Genomic DNA, 21,899 nt, shown 5'->3' on the forward strand with positions numbered 1-21,899 from the left:
TGCAGAATTGTTAGAAGAATTTCCAGAATTACAAGGAACGGGAGAATGTACTTTAGGAGAAGGAACTGAACCAATTGATGAAACTGAAATGTTAGCTACACTTATGGCTAATGGATATGAACCAATAACAGAAGAAATTCAAATGCTAAAAGAAGAAGACAGATATCGATATAAATCATCGATAGAAGAACCATCGACATTAGAGTTAAAGCCACTTCCAAACCATTTGGAATACGCTTATTTACATGGTGAATCTGAATTACCTGTAATAATATCGTCTTCTCTTACTGAAAATGAAAAATCTCAACTCATTTCTGTGCTAAAAGCTCATAAACCAACTATTGCATGGAAGATTCATGATATTAAAGGAATAAGTCCTTCGTATTGCACACATAAAATCCTTATAGAATAAGGTCATAAAACGTATGTGCAATGCCAACGAAGACTAAATTCTACTATGCAAGATGTTGTTAAGAAAGAAATTATTAAACTGCTAGATGCAAGTTTAATTTATCCAATATCTGATAGTCCATGGGTAAGCCCAGTTCAATGCGTACCTAAGAAGGGTGGCATGACTGTCATCACAAATGAGAAAAATGAGCTTATTCCTACTAGGACTGTAACAGGATGGCGTGTTTGTATTGATTATAGAAAATTAAATGACGCCACCAGAAAAGATCACTTTCCCTTACCTTTTATTGATCAAATGTTGGAAAGATTAGCCGGAAATAGTTACTATTGTTTTCTTGATGGTTTTTCCGGATATTTTCAAATTCCAATAGCACCCAAAGATCAAGAGAAAACCACGTTCACGTGCCCTTATGGTACTTTTGCTTACAAACGCATGCCATTTGGACTTTGCAACGCCCCTGCAACCTTTCAAAGGTGCATGATGGCAATTTTTCACGACATGATAGAAGAATGCATGAAAGTTTTCATGGATGACTTTTCAGTCTTCGGTGATACATTTGAATCATGTTTAGTTAATCTTGAACGAATGCTTATTAGATGCGAACAATCAAATCTAGTTCTTAATTGGGAAAAATACCATTTCATGGTTAAAGAAGGCATCGTTCTTGGACATAAAATCTCAAATGAAGGAATTGAAGTGGATAGAGCTAAAGTAGATGTAATTGCTAAACTTCCACATCCCACCAATGTTAGAGGAGATGAAGAATTCCTTTGATCTGAATCATGGTCTAATGCTACACGCTTTGATCACTAAACGTAATAATGACACACTCCCGAGTGACCTGGTATCAGTAATAAGAGCCAAATTGGACGGAGTAAGAAAAGAACTCAGGAACGATCATAATAAGTTACATTTTGGTAAAGGAAAATCAATATCCGCAGCAAAAAGAAGAGCAAGACACCTTGAAAGATGTCACAAATGCGGAAAATGGTCACACGAAGGAAAATGCTCGACGAATCAGACATATTCCAATACCGGGTTCGTTACTTTATGTAGAGAAGGACCGTTCATATGTTTCGAAGAAAAATCGTTGAATGCTCGAGGTTATGCCTATGTAGCTATGGAAAACCAATTAGTCCGACTATCCTATGAGTGGGCTAAAGCAGGTCACTGAGAATTCTATCTCACAGGTAAGTTTGTACAGTTTTTATTTTTATTTTATTGCTTTTAACCTTTTGATAATAAATGCTAAATCGTTCGCTATAAAGTATAAAATTGGTATTCAATAAAATTAGGTTTTGCGACCGAAATTATTGATATCATACAAAAATTTATTACGTCACTGCGAAATTTACCGTTTATTCTTAAGGTATAAATATCTTTAATCGATCAAACCAAAATATTTCAAAAATTCGTCATGAGTTAAACTAGGTTATGGAACCGAAATTACTTTACCGAAAAGAGGGGCGTATATTTTTGATAATATTTGATTGATTAAAGTGAGATAAAAGACAAAAAAGATTTTAAATTTTATTTTTACTTTGTTTTTAAATTAATATTAAATTATTAATGTAACTTTTTAAAATCAATATATTTAAGTTTGTAAATATTTGAAAATTTAATATTTTTAATATAAGTTTGTATGTATAAAAACAAAATTATAATAAAAGTTTGGTGTGAATTTTCAATTTTCATAATATGAATTTTTAATTTTATGCACTTTAAATTTAAGTTTGGTGTGAATTTAAAAACAAAATTTACTTTATTTCGCTAAGTTAAAAATTTGATTTTTAAAATTCGTCGTTAGTTGAAAACTAGGTCGTTGAACCGAAATTGCTCTACCAAGGGAGGTACGAGAACATTTATTATCATTATTTTTAAGCTTATTGAATTAAAGTATGCCAAAAACATTTAAAAAACTCAAAAATATTTACTTTTAAAACCGCACTTAAAAATGACAAATTTTAAAATTTTGTTGAGGGACGGACTAGGACAACGATCCGAAACGCCCTCATCCTAAAAAGAAACAAAATTTTAATTTTTAATTAAATATATGTTTTATTAAGTAAGGGTTTTTATAAAAATAAATAAATAAATAAAATACAGGCCCCATGCGATCGCATGGGGTTCCTTCACAAACCTCATGCGGTCGCATGAGGCTGGAATTCTGGACAGAAAGAAAAGGCCAGCGAGTTCTGCTATCTACCTCACTTCAAACACCAACACACACACGAACATACACACATATACACTCCTAAAATCGCCATTTTTTCACCAAAATTCACCAAATTTCGTCCTACAATCCGCTATAATCATGCCTAGGTTCGGATTTTTCAACAAAAAGGTAAAAATTACTCCCCTAAACTCTTAAAATTCCTTATTTTTGTGATATTTATCAATATTATACCTAATTTGATTTTGTTAATTTCTAGTGTAATTAGAGTTAAATTGTTAGTATTTTATGCATGTATAATCTAGATTGATGCTATTTAGCATGATTTAAAGCCAAAAACTTCAAAAAATTTAGGAATCTAGGGTTTGTGTTCTTGAACAATTTGGGGCTTTTTGATATAAACAGGTTATGACCGATTTTTTTCATGAATTATTGCTAAATTAAGTAGTGTAACATGTTTAGGTAGCTAAATGATTTAAACTTTGATCCTAAACATGATTTTTGAGAATTAAAGTGGACTTTTTAGGTCCAAAATTCATGAACTTGATTAATTTGATATAATTGTCATTTGAGACTTGTTTAATTGTTAGTAATGACTATTTTGACATGTTATTTGAGTTAAATACTTATGAACTTTGTATACATTTTCATATAGGCTTATTTGAAAAAGTGTAGAATTGATAAAATTGTGAAAATGTGTATAAGTTTAATTTTGATTTAACATGTTATTGTAATTATTTCAAGTTGTTATTTTGCTAACACTAATGCATATTTGGATGCACAAATTTTGTGTTTAATGTGTTTTGCAGAAAACCGATACTGCTGGAGCTTCATCATCATCTAGACAACCACAACAGGAACCTGAACCAGAATATGAGCCGCAATACGAACCTGAACCAGAATATGAGCCGCAATACGAGCCTGAACCAGAACAACAACAGAAACCACAACAACAGCCTGATCAACACGTACCTTATTATGATCCGCTACAATTTGTTGATGCCTTCACAGTATTTCCGATGCATCCACCAGTAGAATACCCAACAATTCCTGAACACACGTTGCATCCTAATCTGAGATTCGATAGAAGCTGGAGGGATTACCCGGCATATCAAAGTAACAAATTCAAACTGCTACCGAAAAATGTAGAAGTGCCAAGGGTAATAGATTGGGATCCTTTAGAAAGGGTCCAACTAGCTAACTCAGTTAGGGAGCATCTGATCCAAAGGTATGGCAGTTCTTCTTTTACCGATTGGGAACGTCTATTCACCATTCGTAGACCTGTATATAAGGAATGGTGTGTTGAGCTGATGAGTACTATAGCATTAAATGTAGATGTAGATAGATTAGATGATAGAAGTTTTCTTAGATTTATACTTGGCCATAGGATGTACAGGATGTCCATGATGGACATGGCTAGGGCTTTACAGATATATACTCCTGGTGAATTACTACTACCCGATTGTATGAATTTGATTTATCGTGGTGAAAGGGTAGATAGGAATTTTGACGCGAACGCCGTCTGGAGGCGTATGTCAAACTATAATGTTTTTACGCTGGGAGGAAAACACTCCTACTTACATATTAACAAAGCCGAACTTCGTATAATTCATAGATTTCTGGCTAACTCGATTACACGGAGAGGTCAGAACAAGGAGAAAATGACTTTACATGATTTATTTTTACCTAAAGTGTATTCGAGACCCAAGAAGCTTTGTTAATATCCCCTACTGTGTTGGTTTTTATTTGTCTAAGATGGTGGAAGGAATACAGGAAGGGGGAATAATAGGAGGAGGTATTTTTGTTACTCTCATTGGAGAGTATTTGGGTGTAGATAGGGACCAAGGGGGTCCACTTTTGGAATGTAGGGAACAGGTTGAGCCTTTAGGATTGAAGGTCTATCAGGGTACTAAGGTATTAAAGAGCAGACGCAACCAGCCAGTACCCTATGAAGGTAGTCATCCTCAGGTAGAGAGAGTTTCAGATGAGAAAATGGAGGAAGCGGATGATATTAGGGATGTCATTAGGGAGGCTATGACTGACGTCTACCAGCGTGTAGATGAGGTAGATATGACAAACGGGGAAAGATTTAGTCGGATGGAGCAGTGGCAAGCCCGGAATGATTACGAGCATTTAAGGCAATGACAGCATGATAGATGGGACTATCATCATCGACAGATTATGAGATGGCTGTCACCTCAGGATCACTACGTTCCGACCCGACCCGCTTACTATCCTCCACACCAGCCCGAGATGAGACCACCATATACTTTTTACGACCCTAACCAGGCCTACCAGTACACCTATCACCAACCATGGAACCCGGACGACGACATAAACTGGAACCCCTATCCAGATTGATATAGTTCCGTTGGTGATTTCTATGATTTTTATCTTTTTATGATTTTTATTTATGTTTAAACATATGATATTGTGATACATTAATGTATTGTTTAATATTTTTATTATTTTGTACTAATATTTCATATTTGATTTGAAAGTGGGATTTTAAGTCCCATTTCAAATTACCATGCATGTTTATATTTGTATGTATGTATATTGTCAATTGTACACAACAGGATAAAACAGCGCATTTTCAAAAACTGGCATTAAGTTCAGCAAAAGCTAGTACTTTTGACGACAAAACGAAAAACAAAAGTGATGTAACAACAAGACTGAATGAACAAATGATGTGCACCATTTATCATTCAACAAACAAACGCCAATATGTTTGTAAACTTTGGTAAAATTTAATCATTTTTCTACGCTAATCACCCTCAATAATTTAAATTGTTACTAATTTCTTGCAAATGAGGGCATTGCAAGATCTTAAGTGTGGGAAGGGGTTAAATTCTTTTAGATTTTTAATTTTAAATTTAAACACTTGGTTACCATTAAAAATACTAGTAAAGCAGTAGTTGTATTAGAATCTAGTGCTCTCTGATAATAAAGAACAGCCCTAGTCTTATATACTGACTACCCAATTCTAGTAAAATTTTCAAAATTTTCAATTAAATGAATTCAAAATCATTTTTATACATATTTATGAACGATAAAACTAGGTGTTAACACCGAAATTATTGTTACCTCGGAAAGGACATAAATTGAGAAACAAACCAAAATATTAGAATTCATTTAAAATGGAATAGAGGACAATAAAAAGGCAAAGAAAGGAAAATAAAAGCCAAGTGGGGGAAAAATTTACCAAGTTATTTAAAAACATATATCACATATTTTTGTACAAATAATTGAAGATACTTTTGTTTTGAACAATTTTATCAGTTTTACCCAATTTTTTTGTAATATATTTGAAAGAAAGATGGAGCTACACGATGAATCAATTCCATCATTAAAAGGAAGTAAAGTCTTCCGAAAAAGACACGCGCTTCTTGATTTAGGTCAGGAAGTTGTCGTCCAGACCAGTTGTAGAGTCTACGAAAAACCTTGAAAAGTTTTCTCGAAAATTAGCTGGAAATCCACGGACCTCAGCATCAAATAGGGTTGCCAAGTGGTCAGACTTATCCTAACCATGAGAGGATCTATCTCTTAAAATGGGGAGGGCGCCATGCAAATTAGCTTGATAAGACTAATGAATCAGACCCCCAGAAAGGATAATCTCCTTAAAGATTAAAAATCAGCTTTTAAGACTGATATTACTCAATCCTTGAGATTGACCTTAAAGATGGAGAATTACAAACTCATGGAATTCGATGATATCTAAACTCGAGCTTGAACGAGAAAATATTTTGATCAAAATTACAAACCGATTTGTTTTCTGAAAACCCATTTTTAATGCGTTCATTACCATTGAACGTAAAATCCTAGGAATTCGCCTGGAATTCATCAGGTCACCTGAACCAAATCGGGTGTCAACCGTAAGAACGGTGGTTGCATAGTATGGTCAAAGACAGGACCTTGTGCCAGACCGAAAAACAATAAGGGTGAGCTTTACTATTGCTCCTACCAAGGATAGTAATTGCATCTGACACGTTATAAACCATAATTAAAAGCATGTTAGGGGACATTGCCTTAACAGTTGCTTGTTCAGCGCTTTCCTTTACAACCGGACGGTAGTTTACCGAAAGGTAATATACGGAGCAAGTATACTGGACGTGTTGCTTTCCTAATACAAGGTTAGCAAGTGGGTGACACAAAACTGCAAGTTTTGAGCTAAAATTTTCAAATCTGAAACCTACCAAACCCACTAATTTGCAAACACCGGTGAAGGGTTCTTCCAGAAAACTTATCTAGGGTAAAAGCTAGATTTAATTTTCAAAAGATCAAATGTTTTCATAAAGATCCAATTTCCTTAAGGGATCTAAATTTTATAGTCATGTGGGACTGTAAACCACATCGTTACTACCATTGTTTATACCGCCGTATAGAAATCACTGATGTACAAAGTGTGAAGAATAAAGAAGTGATTCTAGTATTTTTATTTCAAGACTATATTGGTTGAGGACAAGCAACGCTCAAGTGTGGGAATATTTTATAATGCTAAAAATGAACATATATTTAATAGCATTATCCCTCAAGAAAGACAAACTTTTAGTTGCAACTGTTCTATTTACAAGTGATATTCGTTTAAATAATAAAAGGTGAAGACAAAAGACAGATTCGACGAATTGAAGACGCAAATGACCAAAAAGCTTAAAAGTACAAAGTACAATTAAAGTGTTTCAAATTATTGGTGAGAAACATCTCAAAATTACAAGAGTACAATACGCGAAACGCAAAATACAAGATATTAAATTGTACACAAGGACGTTCGAAAATTCGGAACCGGGACCAGAGTCGACTCTCAACGCTCGACGCAACGGAATAAAAATTACAAGTCAACTATGCACATGAATATAATATAATATATAATTAATTCTTAAAATTAATATATATATTATATTATATAATATAAACGTCGGCAAACAAGAAAACAAATGAGTGTGAGCTGATACCTACCTCCATGCGATCGCATAGAAATCAGGCATCAAAGCCATGCGATCGCATGGCCCTGAAATATTGGCCACATCTATAAATTTCGCAGTTTTTGGTCGAATAAATATCATCCATCCATCTCTCTATCTATCAAACGTATATATATATATATATATATATATATACATATATATATATATATATATATATATATATATATATATATATATATATATATATACATATATATATATATATATATATATATATATATATATATATATTATATTTTAATTTTAATTTTAATTTTAAATTCTAATAATAAGGGTATGTTAGCGAATGTTGTAAGGGTATAAGTCGAAATTCTGTCCGTGTAACGCTACGCTATTATTAATCATTATAAGTTATGTTCAACCTTTTTAATTTAATGTCTCGTAGCTAAGTTATTATTATGCTTATTTAATGCCGAAGTAATCGTGATGTTGGGCTAAATATTAAAATTGGGTAATTGGGCTTTGTACCATAATTGGGGTTTGGATAAAAGAACGACACTTGTAGAAATTAGACTATGGGCTATTAATGGGTTTTATATTAACTAAATGATACCTTGTTGATTTAATATATAGACTTATAATTTGACGTATTTATATATAACCACATACGCTTGACTGGGTACGGTGGGCGGGATATCTATAAATACCAATAATTGTTCATTTTACCGGACACGGGACTGGATTAATAGTTAATAGACTTGTTGAAATAGGGGTGGATTACATTCAAGGGTAATTGGTGTAATTGTTAACAAAGTAGTAAAACCTTGGATTACATGCAGTCGATAACCTGGTGTATTCATTAAACAAAGTATTAAGACCTTGTTACAATTCGAATCCCCAATTAGTTGGAATATTTGACTTCGGATATAAGGATAATTTGATGAGGACACTCGCACTCTATATTTATGACTGATGGACTGTTATGGACAAAAGCCAGACGGACATATTGAATAATCCAGGACAAAGGACAATTAACCCATGGTAATAAACTAAAATCAACACGTCAAACATCATGATTACGGAAGTTTAAATAAGCATAATTTATATATTTCATATTTAATTGCACTTTTAATTATCGCACTTTAATTTATTGTCATTTATCGTACCTTTTAATTATCGCAATTTTATTGTATCGCACTTTCATTATCGTTATTTACTTTATGCTTTAAATTAAGTTATTTTTAATATTTTACATTAGGTTTTAACTGTGACTTAAGTTTAAAAATCGACAAACCGATCATTAAAAGGTAAAAACCCCCTTTTTATAATAATAATATTTCTTATATATTTTTGTATTTTTACAATTATAGTTTTTAAAAATATAGCGTTAAGCTTGTTTAAAAGATCCCTGTGGAACGAACCGGACTTACTAAAAACTACACTACTGTATGATTAGGTACACTGCCTATAAGTGTTGTAGCAAGGTTTAGGTATATCCATTCTATAAATAAATAAATATCTTGTGTAAAATTGTATCGTATTTAATAGTATTTCCAGCAAAAAAATTAATAGAATTTTATGCACCACCTCGCACACATCAGATACGGTTAATCCTGCTAACTTTACAGTCTGGGGTAGTGGAGATCACTTATTTGTTCAATTTCCTATCTCTCCCCAGACCCTCACTTATTTTAACAGAACACAGGATAATCGTGTTAATCAGTTTCCAGTGAGTTCATCTGGCATAGGTGAATCAATCATGTATCCTACATCTTCCCCAAAACGTCATGGTAAACACAGAACTTGGGAAGATGATTCAGTTGCCCGTGGTGAGCCAGACTTATTTAAAATGAATCTAGATGAAAGAGATGCTTATAGGCTGGAGATCACTGTACCAGAATTACTTGAGCAAAGACAAGCTTCTATTAATGAAAGGATACGCCAAGTTAGATTGCTGCATCATCCTCTTGATCAGCCACTCTACATCACTGCCTTGACTTATGGCATTGAAATTGGTGTATATTTAAACAACAATGGTCAAAGGCTCTCTACTGATGAGGAGAAAGCTTAATTTCAAGAGGCTCGCCAGCTGGGTATGGATCTAAGGGAGTATCGAGCTGCCCTTAGAACTGAAGAGGGTAGAAAGATGATTGAAACAGCAAAGTCCCTGAAAATTACTGCCGATGATTATTTGTTGGGCTTACAAGCTGAAATTCAAAGAAGGGAGGCTGCTGATGCTGAACTCACTGAGAGGGTAAGGCTTCAAGAGATAGAAGAAAAATTGGCTACTGACAGAAAGCTAGAGGCTGAGTCCCTCAAATTAGCTAAAGTCATTGTCAAGGAACAGGATAAGGCCCTTGATGAACTAGAAGTTACTGAGAAAGCACCTGCTATTGCTCCTATAGAAACTGCCCGAACCATAGAACTATCTGATCATTATTATAGGAGCAAGTATGGTGATGTGATAAACAGAAGATCAAATCCCAGCAAGATTATCAATGTGCACAGAGGCTCAAAAAGAGCTTTCAATATCAGCAGGGAGAATAAAGTTCAAGAAAGGATAAATTATGATGAGTTGCGATCTTTAGAATTCAGTGAATGGATGGAGATATTGGAGTATTTCATTGGTAAAGCTAAAAGTGGTATTAAAAAGTCATTGAAGCCAGAACTCCAAGATCTCTTCAACAAAGCTACAAAATTTGGGAATGCACCAGTGGTAAACGTAGAAGTAGTACTTTCTCAAAAACCTAAAGGAAAGAAATCCACTGGTGAAGGCCCACAAAGAAGAGATTGCATCATTCTACCTCCTCATATTCCTGTATTTGATCCTGCTGATATACCTATCATGTTTCCTCAAGCCTGGAGAATCAAACAAGAGGAGCTATCTGAAGAAGAATTAGATAAAGATAAAGATAGATAGTCCTCTAGTGCTTAAATTGTATCTTTTGTTTATTTCATTTTTCATTATGATGTTCCTGTAATTATTGTATATACTCTGTTGTAATGAAAGTGAAATGAGTTTTTCTTCAAAATCATATCAAATTATAAGATATGGATAACTCAACAAAAGATCCCAAAAACAAACTTAAAAATGGACAAATTTACTGCCTATTTTTCATTAGGTCCCTCGGTGCTGGCTTTAGTGTTTTCTCTATATGTCATAGGTTTTATCATCATCAAATAGGGGGAGATTGTTGAGTCCCCAAAATAATTAAGGATTTAATTATGACAAAACTGTAATTTATTTGCACTAAAATGTTATGTGCAGTTAGCACAAGTTTGTTTATGTATAGACAGCAGATATTGCTGTGTCGAGTGTTTAGTTTGATGCTCAGTCTACTAGCACAAGGTAGACAGTGTTCTTCAATCAGTACAGGATGTGTACTCAGCAATTCAAGAATATCAAGTGACTCAGCAATGAAGAACCAGCACAGCTGGAATGCAGCTTACTACACAAGACAGCTATGCTCTATTATAAGCATAGTAATTTCCCGAGTGGTCTACATCAATGGTACTATATAACAGAAGTCAAAGACAAAGTTGAACAGAAAAGGACACGCGTCGGCGGCTGACAAGTTACCTTACAAGACCACGTGGAATGCAGAAGTTTAACGCATGTGCAGACATGGGTTATACTTTGTCAACACCTAGGGAACACAACATTCTATTTGTTTAATCAAATAGTGGTGCCAAACCGAATTGGGGTGTAACTGCAAATAGCTACCAAAGAGGAAAAAGGAGAGCATGCTCTCTGATGTTGTTGTCCCCACAAGTACAGACATCCTATGTACCAGTGGACAATAGAACCATTACATGGTTAGTAGGACTACTATAAATTGTTGTATCCACTATTGTAACAACTAGTAGTGTGGGTTTATTTTTCTAGAGTTAAAAACGTGTAATAGCTTTTGGTTTACCTCTTAGCTATAATCTAGGTAATCTGTATCAACCAACTATCATTCCGCCAAGGATAGTTGTGATTCTTTGTGATTCAATCAATAAAGAATAACTGTTGAAAATTACATGTGACTCTATTTATTTTCATGCTTGAATACTAATCGTGTTTAACTGTTAAGTCATTTAAAAGAAATTGTATTCACCCCCCCCTCTACAATACTCCTGTTGTTATCAAGGGACCAACAAGACTCTTTTGACAATGAATAAATTTCAGTGTTCTTCTCAATTATGGTGTTTTCCAATTGAATAATTTTCTTGTTTAGTTTTGAAAGTGTGGGTTCATGTTGAGTTTTCAAATCAGAAAGATCTTTTTCTAAAAATTGAACTTTTTCTGCAAGTCGTTTCAATTTTAGACGATAATCTATCCTTTCGACTTTAATCGGATGAATTGATTTTTTAAGATCTTCCAACTCAGTTTTCGTGGAGCTGAGTTGAACAGTCAATCTTTGCAATTCTGATTGTAATTTAGATGAAGATGGTCTGGTCTCAGAAAGTATGATTTTATCTTTTAAAACATTGTTTTCAGATTTTAAACCTTTGACTTCTTTTGACATTGAGACCAGATTCTTCATCATATCATTTTGCATTTTTTAAAAATCAGGTGAGATATCAGATGATTATACCTCATCATCATCAGATGTTGAGTCAAAATTTTCCATTGCTTCCTTTACTTTGATGAGCTTGGTCACCTTGCAAATATTTGCATGTTCCACCTCTGAATCTGAATCATCAGTCCAGTTAAACCAAGTATCATCAACCGGTTTCAACTATCCTCCTGTTTTCATAATCTTTGCCATCAACATTTTCTTCTTGTAGTAAGCTGCATCCTTTTTCTTAGGCATCTCGCACTCACGAGAGTAATGACCAGCTTTAACACAATTGAAACAGATGGAATCATCCTTTTTGGAATCATCAGCACGTTGTTGTTTTGATTGATCAGGGTTCTTGTAGTAGAAGGATGAAGATGAGTTCTTGCGTTGATTGCTTGATTTGCCTTTGAACTTGTGTTTGTTCAAGGCTTTGATGAACATAGCTGCCATATTGACTAATTCAAGGTGAGAATCATCAACATCAAAAAGATTCAACTCTTCAGAATCAGTTCTTTGCCTCTATGTCACCCTGAGCTCTCTCACATTTTCAAACAACTAATACGGGATAGCTTGCATAACAATGTTCTTTGCCTCTATGTCACCCTGAGCTCTCTCACGTTTATCACCAGAAAGTTCATAGACTGGAATTGGCATACCAGTATCCGGATGATAATCCACAACTGGACCATCTCTCAGAGAAGCCCATATGTACTTTGCTTTCTCACCCTTGTAGTCTATGTACTGAGTGATACGGTGAAGCCACTGAGTGTACTTTCCATCAAACAACACTGGAGGACGGGATTCTGATCCAATGATCAAAGTATCCTGAGTAGACATCTTGAAATTGAGGTAGATTCGGTAAAGATTCGGTATTACACAAATCTAGGATGAAAAATCACAATAATCTAACAAAAATGTCAGATTCGGTATCTGATTCGGTACTGTAGCAGATTCGGTAAGTGGTTCGGTACTGTAGCAAATTCGGTAGATATTCGGTAAACCAGATTCTGTATTAGAAACTGATCAGTAACACAAGTAACACACCCAGATTCTGTATGGATTCGGTAACCACAAGATTTAAAGCCTTAGAACACTTAAAATCAATGAATTAAGTGATACCGAGACTCTGGTTCGGTATTTGACTCGGTAGTCAAATTCTATATGATTTTGAATGCAAACACTATCCAATTTCTTTAAATTAGATTCAGTAACCTTGCTGCACAAGGAAACAAGTTAGTATCACACAAAATATTAAAGATACCGAATGTATTGGATACCGAATGTCAACTTTAGCAGTTGATAGCTGCGTATTGGATACCGAATGAAAACTTAGAAATTCAATCAAATCCTTTCTCAAACCACACCAATTAGCTGCGTATGATCAAACCGAATGTGATAGAATCACAAACACACCACAATCTGCAACACTTAATGAGAATTAACAACTTTGAAGCAGATTTGGTATGGCAGTTACGATACCGAATGTAGATCAATTCTTCAAAACTTGAAGAATTGATGAAATTAAACCGTCAGAAATGTGATTAAACACCTCACGATCACAACTGAAACCTCAAACCTTTACTAAAATACAGAATCAAGCTAGAATTGATCAATACCGAGAGTTTTAGCCACGAACTCTAAAAATCAACTTGATTCTTCATGATTGATGTTAAAAAGCTGTAATGATGATCGAAACTCTTTCTAATTAACCTAATACACCTTCGTTGAACTTATCACAAGAATCTGAACGTCAGATTATCAGATTCGAATATACCGAATCTGATCCAATATATCTAGAGTGCTCAAATTCTGTAATCTTCAATCTCTGGATCGATCTAGTAATGTAATATCACTCTCTGGAAGCTCTGATACCAAATGATAGGTCAAATCATGTTGAGATTAGAAGAAAAGACAAGTTAGAATGAGATTCGTTAAGAGTGAAGGAGACTCGGTATGAGAGAGAATCAACAAGATTTACATTCCACAGCTTCTAGAACTCGTTTACAATGCAATGGCTATCTAATTAGGACTACTTAGGTTCTTTATATAGCCCTCTTCTAAGGAACCTTCATTTAAGCATATTTCATATTAACACTATACAACTTCGGGGTCCTAACAGTACTTAATTTAGTCAGGATAATTGAATTATATTTATTCTCCCACAATTCTCTTCCAATTTTCATTACAATTATTATTATTATTATTTTCTTTATCATAAAAGCCTATATTACAACTTTTATTGAGACCGGTATTTCGTATAAATATGTAACGTAATTAATCCCGTAAGGAGAACATGTATTTGAATGATAATTTTATAATAATTATAGTTATAGTTATAATTATAATTATAAAGTTTGCTTAAAAAAGAAGTATTTATATTTTTAATAATAATTATTAGTAATAATAAATGCCCCTTGAAATTATTTAAAAAATTAAAATACAATTATTATATAAAGGTTGTACAATATGCTTCAAAGTTTGTACATATGTTCATAAGGTGTTTTTTAAAAGATTTCACAATTTGTTACAAAGTTTGTACATATGATCATAAGTGAAATGACCCGTCCAAATCCATATGGACGAATACATCAACATCTGGTCCCATTGCGATGTACTGACCTCTATATGATACGTTTTATAAACATTGCATTCATTCTAAAAGACAAACTCACTTCAAAATATAACGTTTCTATACAAATGATATATGATTCCCATAATATGAATGACTAATCTGTCATTTACTTAATAACAGTCTTTTTGAACTCAAACGACTTGAATGCAACGTCTTTTGAAATATGTCATGAACGACTCCATGTAATATCTTTAAAATGAGCAAATGCACAGCGAAATATTTCTTTAATATTTGAGAATAAACATGCTTAAAAGTGTCAACCAAAAGGCTGGTGAGTTCATAGGTTTATCATAAACAATCATTTCAATAATTTTAATAGACCACAAGATTTCATTTTTATAAATAACCTGCAGAATCTCTCATCTGCATAAAATCATTCATACTATTGAACACCTGGTAACCGACATTAACAAAAATGAATATAGAATATCCTCAAAACATACAGAACCTCTCGTCTGTATAAAAATCAAAGTACTAAAGCAGTTCAAATTCTCTGACTGGGGCGTGTCAATGCCCATAGATCTATCTTTAGGATTCGCGTCAATTAGTGGCCAGTTCACTAATTCTTAGGTTACCAAGCAAAAGGGGTGATATCCGGTATAATAATTCATTCGTAGAATGTTTTTAAATACTTGTGTCTATTTCGTCAAACATTTATAAAAGCGCATGTATTCTCAGCCCAAAAATATATATTGTAAAAGCATTTAGTAAAAAATGAGCAAATGAAACTCACGATACGATATTTTGTAGCAAAATATGCATACGACGGAACTGAACAATGCATGGTTGGCCTCGGATTTACGAACCTATATCAATTATATATATTAACACATATAATTGCAATCGAACAAATTTATATATTATTATTAGTGATATAATTGTTATATTAATAAATTATTTGTTTTATTAATTAATTAAACATATTTATTTTATATACTTTAAATAAATAATTAATATTTATTATAAAACTAGTAATATAGTTATGTTATATGTATTAAATATATTTTTATATAACTAATATTTATTTGTTATAATATTAATAATAGGAGTAATATTAATAATAATGATACTTAATAATAATAATAATAATAATAATAATAATAATAATAATAATATTAATAATAATAATAATAATAATAATAATAATAATAATAATAATAATAATAATAATAATGATAAAAATAATAATAATAATAAAAAAAATAATAATACTTAGAATAATAATAGTAATGATAATAATAATATTAATAATTTATTTAAATTGTAACTTAATTATTTTTATAATAATATTTGTATCTATAATATTTATATTTATAATAATAATAATAATAATAATAATAATAATAATAATAATAATAATAATAATAATAATAATAATAATAATAATAATAATAATGATAAAAATAATGATAATAATAATGATACTAATAACGATAATAATAGTAATAATGATAAAAATAATGATAATAATAATAATAACAATAATAATAAAATAATAATAATAATAATAATAATAATAATAATAATAATAATAATAATAATAATAATAATACTAATAATAATAATAATAATAATGATAAAAATAATAATAATAATGAGAATACTAATACTAATAATACTGATAATAATAATAATAATTTAAATAAAAATGATGATTTTAATAATAATGATAATTTTATTAATAATGGTAATTTTATTAATAATGATACTATTAATAATATTAATAATGTTAATTTTAATAATAATGATAATACTAAGAATCTTAATGATAATACTAGTAATAATAATAATAATAATAATAATAATAATAATAATAATAATAATAATAATAATAATAATAAAAATAATAATAATAATAATAATAATAATAATAATAATAATAATACCTTAAAAGAATTAACAAGCTTCCATTGTTAAAAAAAAAATGTCACTGCCCCGTATCGAACCCACGACCTCTCGTTTAACAAACACACTACTAAATCATTGCTCCGCTTGTTAATTTCTGATTTAATTAGTACCTTAATTTCTTTTAACTCCTACTATCATCATCATATTAACTTAATCATCATCATTAATCGAAATTACCTCATCATCATCCTTATCATCCTACATCATCATCATCAATGTCTAACCCGCTGCTCATCATCATCTATTATACATCATCATCATCAATCGACACCTACATCATCATCATCAACTCGATATCATCATGATCGTGTTCAACATCAATCTTATACGCGAATCATCATCATACATATTTACTATTCATCGTCTTCTACATTTCATCATCTTAATTGTTTTTATCACGTATCATCGTCATCATTCGTCATCATCATTTTATGTACTATCTTCATCTTCCTTGTCGTTATAACCGGAAATAGAAACAGAAGTAATGAAGCAGCAGAAGCTGCACATCGTGATAGTCCACTTCTTCTTCTTCGTTTTATCTTAACAGAAACAGAAACATGATAGTTGCAGCAGGTAGCTGCACAACCCAGTTAAACAGAAATGGTGACGCAACAGAAAAAAAATGGGGTGTTTGGCTTCGGTTAACCAAAAAACAAAAGCTGCAAAAGTGATGTTCATCTTTCATCATCTTCGCGTTTAAAATCCAAAATAGAAACAGTAGCTGCCCAACGATGATTGCAGTGGTGAGGTGAAAGGTGGTCGTCTTTGGTTGGGCTGCTTTAACACAAAACTATAGCAGCAAAAGAAACAATCGTTGAAGGTGCGATGGTGATGATGGTTCATATGATGGTGGTAGTTCAATCGATCATAACACAGTAGCGGTAGAAATATACACGAAAATAGCAACAGTGGGTAATTAATCAAAACAAAAATAAAATAAAATAAAATACGATGGTGGTGGTGGCTTCGTGATGGTGGGGATGTGGTGGTTGAAGGTGGGTTCATTCGAGTAGCAGGAGGTGGTTTATGATGGTTGTGGTAATTTCGGTGGTTGGACAAAACAGAAGCATAGTAGCAGCAGGGTTTCATGTTGGTGATGATGGTGATTGTAGGTGGTCTGTGATCAAAGTGAGGTGGCGATGGTTATGGAGTTCATGGTGAAGTGAGTGGCAGTGGTAGCAGGCGTTGTTAGGAGAATGGTGTTGCAAGGTGGTGGCGGGTGTAGTGATACCCGATGGTGGTGATTGTGTAGTGGTGATTGAAGATATGCATATGCTTGTGATGAAAAGCAAAAACAATCAAACACAGTAAACTAGTAGCAGTAAACTAAATGAGTTTGTATTAATTTAAGTGTGATATCCCAAAATGAATCCTTTTCTCTCTTAAAATACCACATCCCACTCTGCCAATTTCAATTACCAAGCTACCATCACCCAACCACCTACCCTACCACCTACCCCACCACCCTTAACCACCGTCACACCCCCCAAAACCACCACCCAACAACCATAACCATAACTCTCAACCTTTTCTTCCCACCTTCCCCAATTCCATACCCATCAAAATTCCTTTTCCAAATCACCAAACGAAGATCCCCAATAATTCCACCAATCGCAAATCATTTTCACAAAAACCTACATTATTCTTGGGTAACCTGTCACGTTTCACAACTCCTTCAACAATTTGAAGCTTTCTTCAGGAGTATGGGTCTATTGTGGCAATTTCATGGAAAAAGGGACGCTCGTTTGCTTTTGTCAAAGTGGGAAACATACAACAAGCTTTTAATGTCGTGAAGCATATGAATGGCATTATACTAAATGGCATGACCTTAACGGTAAGCTATGCAAAAAATGACATTAAGATGAATACAAGACCAACAACACACGTCAATCGTTCACCATTATTATCCCAGTCAAAATCATCCCCCATCCATCTTTCTAAGAACATGGAAACTTGCAAGCAATTACACTTAACTGCACTAGTTGTTGATAAAGTTCCAATATGTGCAACAAAATTATTTAAGTGGTTAAAAGGGCGGTTTGTAGCTATAAATTCAGTTTTAGCTTGGGGCCTTTTTGGTTACTAATCAAGCATAGAATAATCGGGTCGGGTTCGGTCCATGCTTGACCTCAATAAGGGGGGATTTAAGGGTCAATTAAGTTTAACTCTCTGGTCCGGAGTACCGTGAATAACCCCTTGCGAGATGATGATCTCAACAGGGGTGGTTAAACATTAAACCCACCATCAGCAGGTGGTCCGGTCATTGATGGCTCGCGCTATAAGATAGGGTTTCTGTTCATAGAACATTACCTGTATATCAAGAATGTCTAGTGTAATGCTATGAGTCCGGTAGCACGGGTATATTTGCGCTATGCACTGCTGTTCTTAGAATGTGTGTGTGAAGGTGGAAAAATCCAGATGCTTCGTTCTGTGGACGAAGTGTTGTATTTATAGGATAACCTTTCTTGTCTTTTATTGCCACGTAATGAGGCTAAACAGATCGTGGCCTGCAAATAGTACGTCCTCAGGCGAGTTGGTCCGACAAAAGTAAAAAGTGTTCTTGTCGGCTCTGATTCTTGTCTGCCAGGTGTCCTCTGCCAGCTACAGTATAGCCCGTCATGTGGCCGCTACCTATACGCGCTTATAGCGCAATGGTAATAAGTATAGCACTTCAGGCTTTGACGCGCTCTGGTAATTCCTAGTGGCGATGATGTTTGATATGCAACACGAGCTGATCGGGTATGCGTATCATTAAGTCCCCCCAGTTCAATGGTATCCGTAGTTGCGGCGCATGGCATTGAACTCAGCTTGTAGCTATCGTTCAATGGTACGCGTAGGTGCGGCGTATGGCATTGAACTCAACTCGTAACTGTCGTTCAATGGTGTGCGTAGGTGCAGCGCGTAGCGTTGAACTCAACTCGTAACTGTCGTTCAATGGTGCTCGTAGGTGCGGCGCGTGGCGTTGAACTCAACTCGTGACTGTCGTTCAATCGTGCTCGTAGGTGCGGCGCGTGGCGTTGAACTCAACTCGTGACTGTCGTTCAATGGTATGCGTAGTTGCGGCGCATGGTGTCGAACTCAACTTGTGACTGTCGTTCAATGGTATGCGCAGTTGCAGCGCATGGCGTTGAATTCAACTTGTAGCTATTGTTCAATGGTGCGCGTAGGTGCGGCGCGTGGCGTTTAACTCAACTCGTAACTGTCGTTTAACTACTTTTTACTGCGCGCCGCCATCTTCTTCTTTTTTATATTTAAAAAGTATTTTGTCCTATTGCATTAAATGCAGGAAAACCGAAGCGACGGTTTATCAGATGCTACAGTTGTATTCCCGCCGATTTCGCCGCCTTTTGTTTCCTCGTACTCTTCCCTTTCCATCTTTCGACACGTGGCTCAATCTCCGCCCTTGATATTTTAACCGCCCATTTTCAACTTCCCTTAGGGCCTCTTCCATGTTTTTACTCTCCTATAAATACTTCATAATCATCTCTCTTAATTTTTTACTTCATCTCTGCTCTTCATTCTCGTGCAAATCTTATCGGCTTACTACTTCGACCTTGTCTATTAGCTTTTTCATGTTAGCGCCCACTTAGTCTCTTTTCTTACGATTCTTTGATTTATTTTTTAATAGATGGCCTCGTCTTCCTCTACTGCTGAGCCCCAAATTGTGAGGTTATCAAGTCTGTTATGACGCAGCGCAAAGTCGCGCAGTTGGTGAAGTGGTATCCACCTTTGGCTGATTTGAATCCTTTAGCGCCCCTGGCTGGTCAGTGCGCTAGTGATGTTATCGATGGTTAGGTTACCGTATATAGGCAGGTCATGTTGGATGGGAATGTGCGCTATCCTCCCACTTCTTTCTTTATGGAGGTTCTTAGTTACTTCAATGTTGGCATCGTGCAGCTGCACCCTTATAGTGCATGTCGCGTTATTCTTTTCGAGATGATTTGCCAGCACTATCAATTTCCTCCATCGTTAAACTTGTTTAAGAACGTCTTTTCATGTCGTAAGAATCAACAGAGCTGGTATTCTTTCAATGACAGGATTTTGTGTGTACAGTGCACTAAAGCTGGGGTGCGAGGAGGTGGAAGAATTCGTTCTTCTTTATTAACGATTCATTTATCCCGCTTGCATATAGAAATATCTGCGCGTGGCATACCGGTGCTATCAGCGCGGAGTTAAACTTTAGGCCTCCCCTTTCCCCTGATGAGCAGCAGAGACTTGTTCATTTTTATAACCGCAAACTCCCTATCCGTCCATATAGCTCCGATATTTTAAGGGTTGCAAATATGTGTCCCTATCCGCCTGCCATGCCAGTTATCTTAGATGCCGATGATAATGGTAGGCGGAAGATGGGCGTTATTTTTGCATTTGTTTTCTCTTTATCACTTGTGTCTAACTTAGCATGTTTTATTTGCAGAGATGCGTCTAGACAGGCTTCTGGCTTCACGCGACATTGAGGGCGTTCATACTGGGATGCCTGATGTAGAGAATCAGGGTGACCAGGACATGGACATTGATGGGCAAGCCCAAGGTGATGCCGCTATTGAAATGTCCCGTTCTTATTGATTAAAAACGTTCCATATTAATTGATTTCGTTGCGAGGTTTTGACCTCTATATGAGACGTTTTTCAAAGACTGCATTCATTTTAAAACAAACCATAACCTTTATTTCGTCAATAAAGGTTTAAAAAGCTTTACGTAGATTATCAAATAATGATAATCTAAAATATCCTGTTTACACACGACCATTACATAATGGTTTACAATACAAATATGTTACAACAAAATAAGTTTCTTGAATGCATTTTTTACACAATATCATACAAGCATGGACTCCAAATCTCGTCCTTATTTAAGTATGCGACAGCGGAAGCTCTTAATAATCACCTGAGAATAAACATACTTAAAACGTCAACAAAAATGTTGGTGAGTTATAGGTTTAACCTATATATATCAAATCATAATAATAGACCACAAGATTTCATTTTTCAATACACATCCCATACATAGAGATAAAAATCATTCATATGGTGAACACCTGGTAACCGACATTAACAAGATGCATATATAAGAATATCCCCATCTTCCAGGACACCCTTCAGATATGATATATATTTCGAAGTACTAAAGCATCCGGTACTTTGGATGGGGTTTGTTAGGCCCCATAGATCTATCTTTAGGTTTCGCGTCAATTAGGGTGTCTGTTCCCTAATTCTTAGATTACCAGACTTAATAAAAAGGGGCATATTCGATTTCGATAATTCAACCATAGAATGTAGTTTCACGTACTTGTGTCTATTTTGTA

Source organism: Rutidosis leptorrhynchoides, chromosome 2 (genome assembly GCF_046630445.1).
Source record: "Rutidosis leptorrhynchoides isolate AG116_Rl617_1_P2 chromosome 2, CSIRO_AGI_Rlap_v1, whole genome shotgun sequence".
Classification (NCBI taxonomy): domain Eukaryota; kingdom Viridiplantae; phylum Streptophyta; class Magnoliopsida; order Asterales; family Asteraceae; genus Rutidosis; species Rutidosis leptorrhynchoides.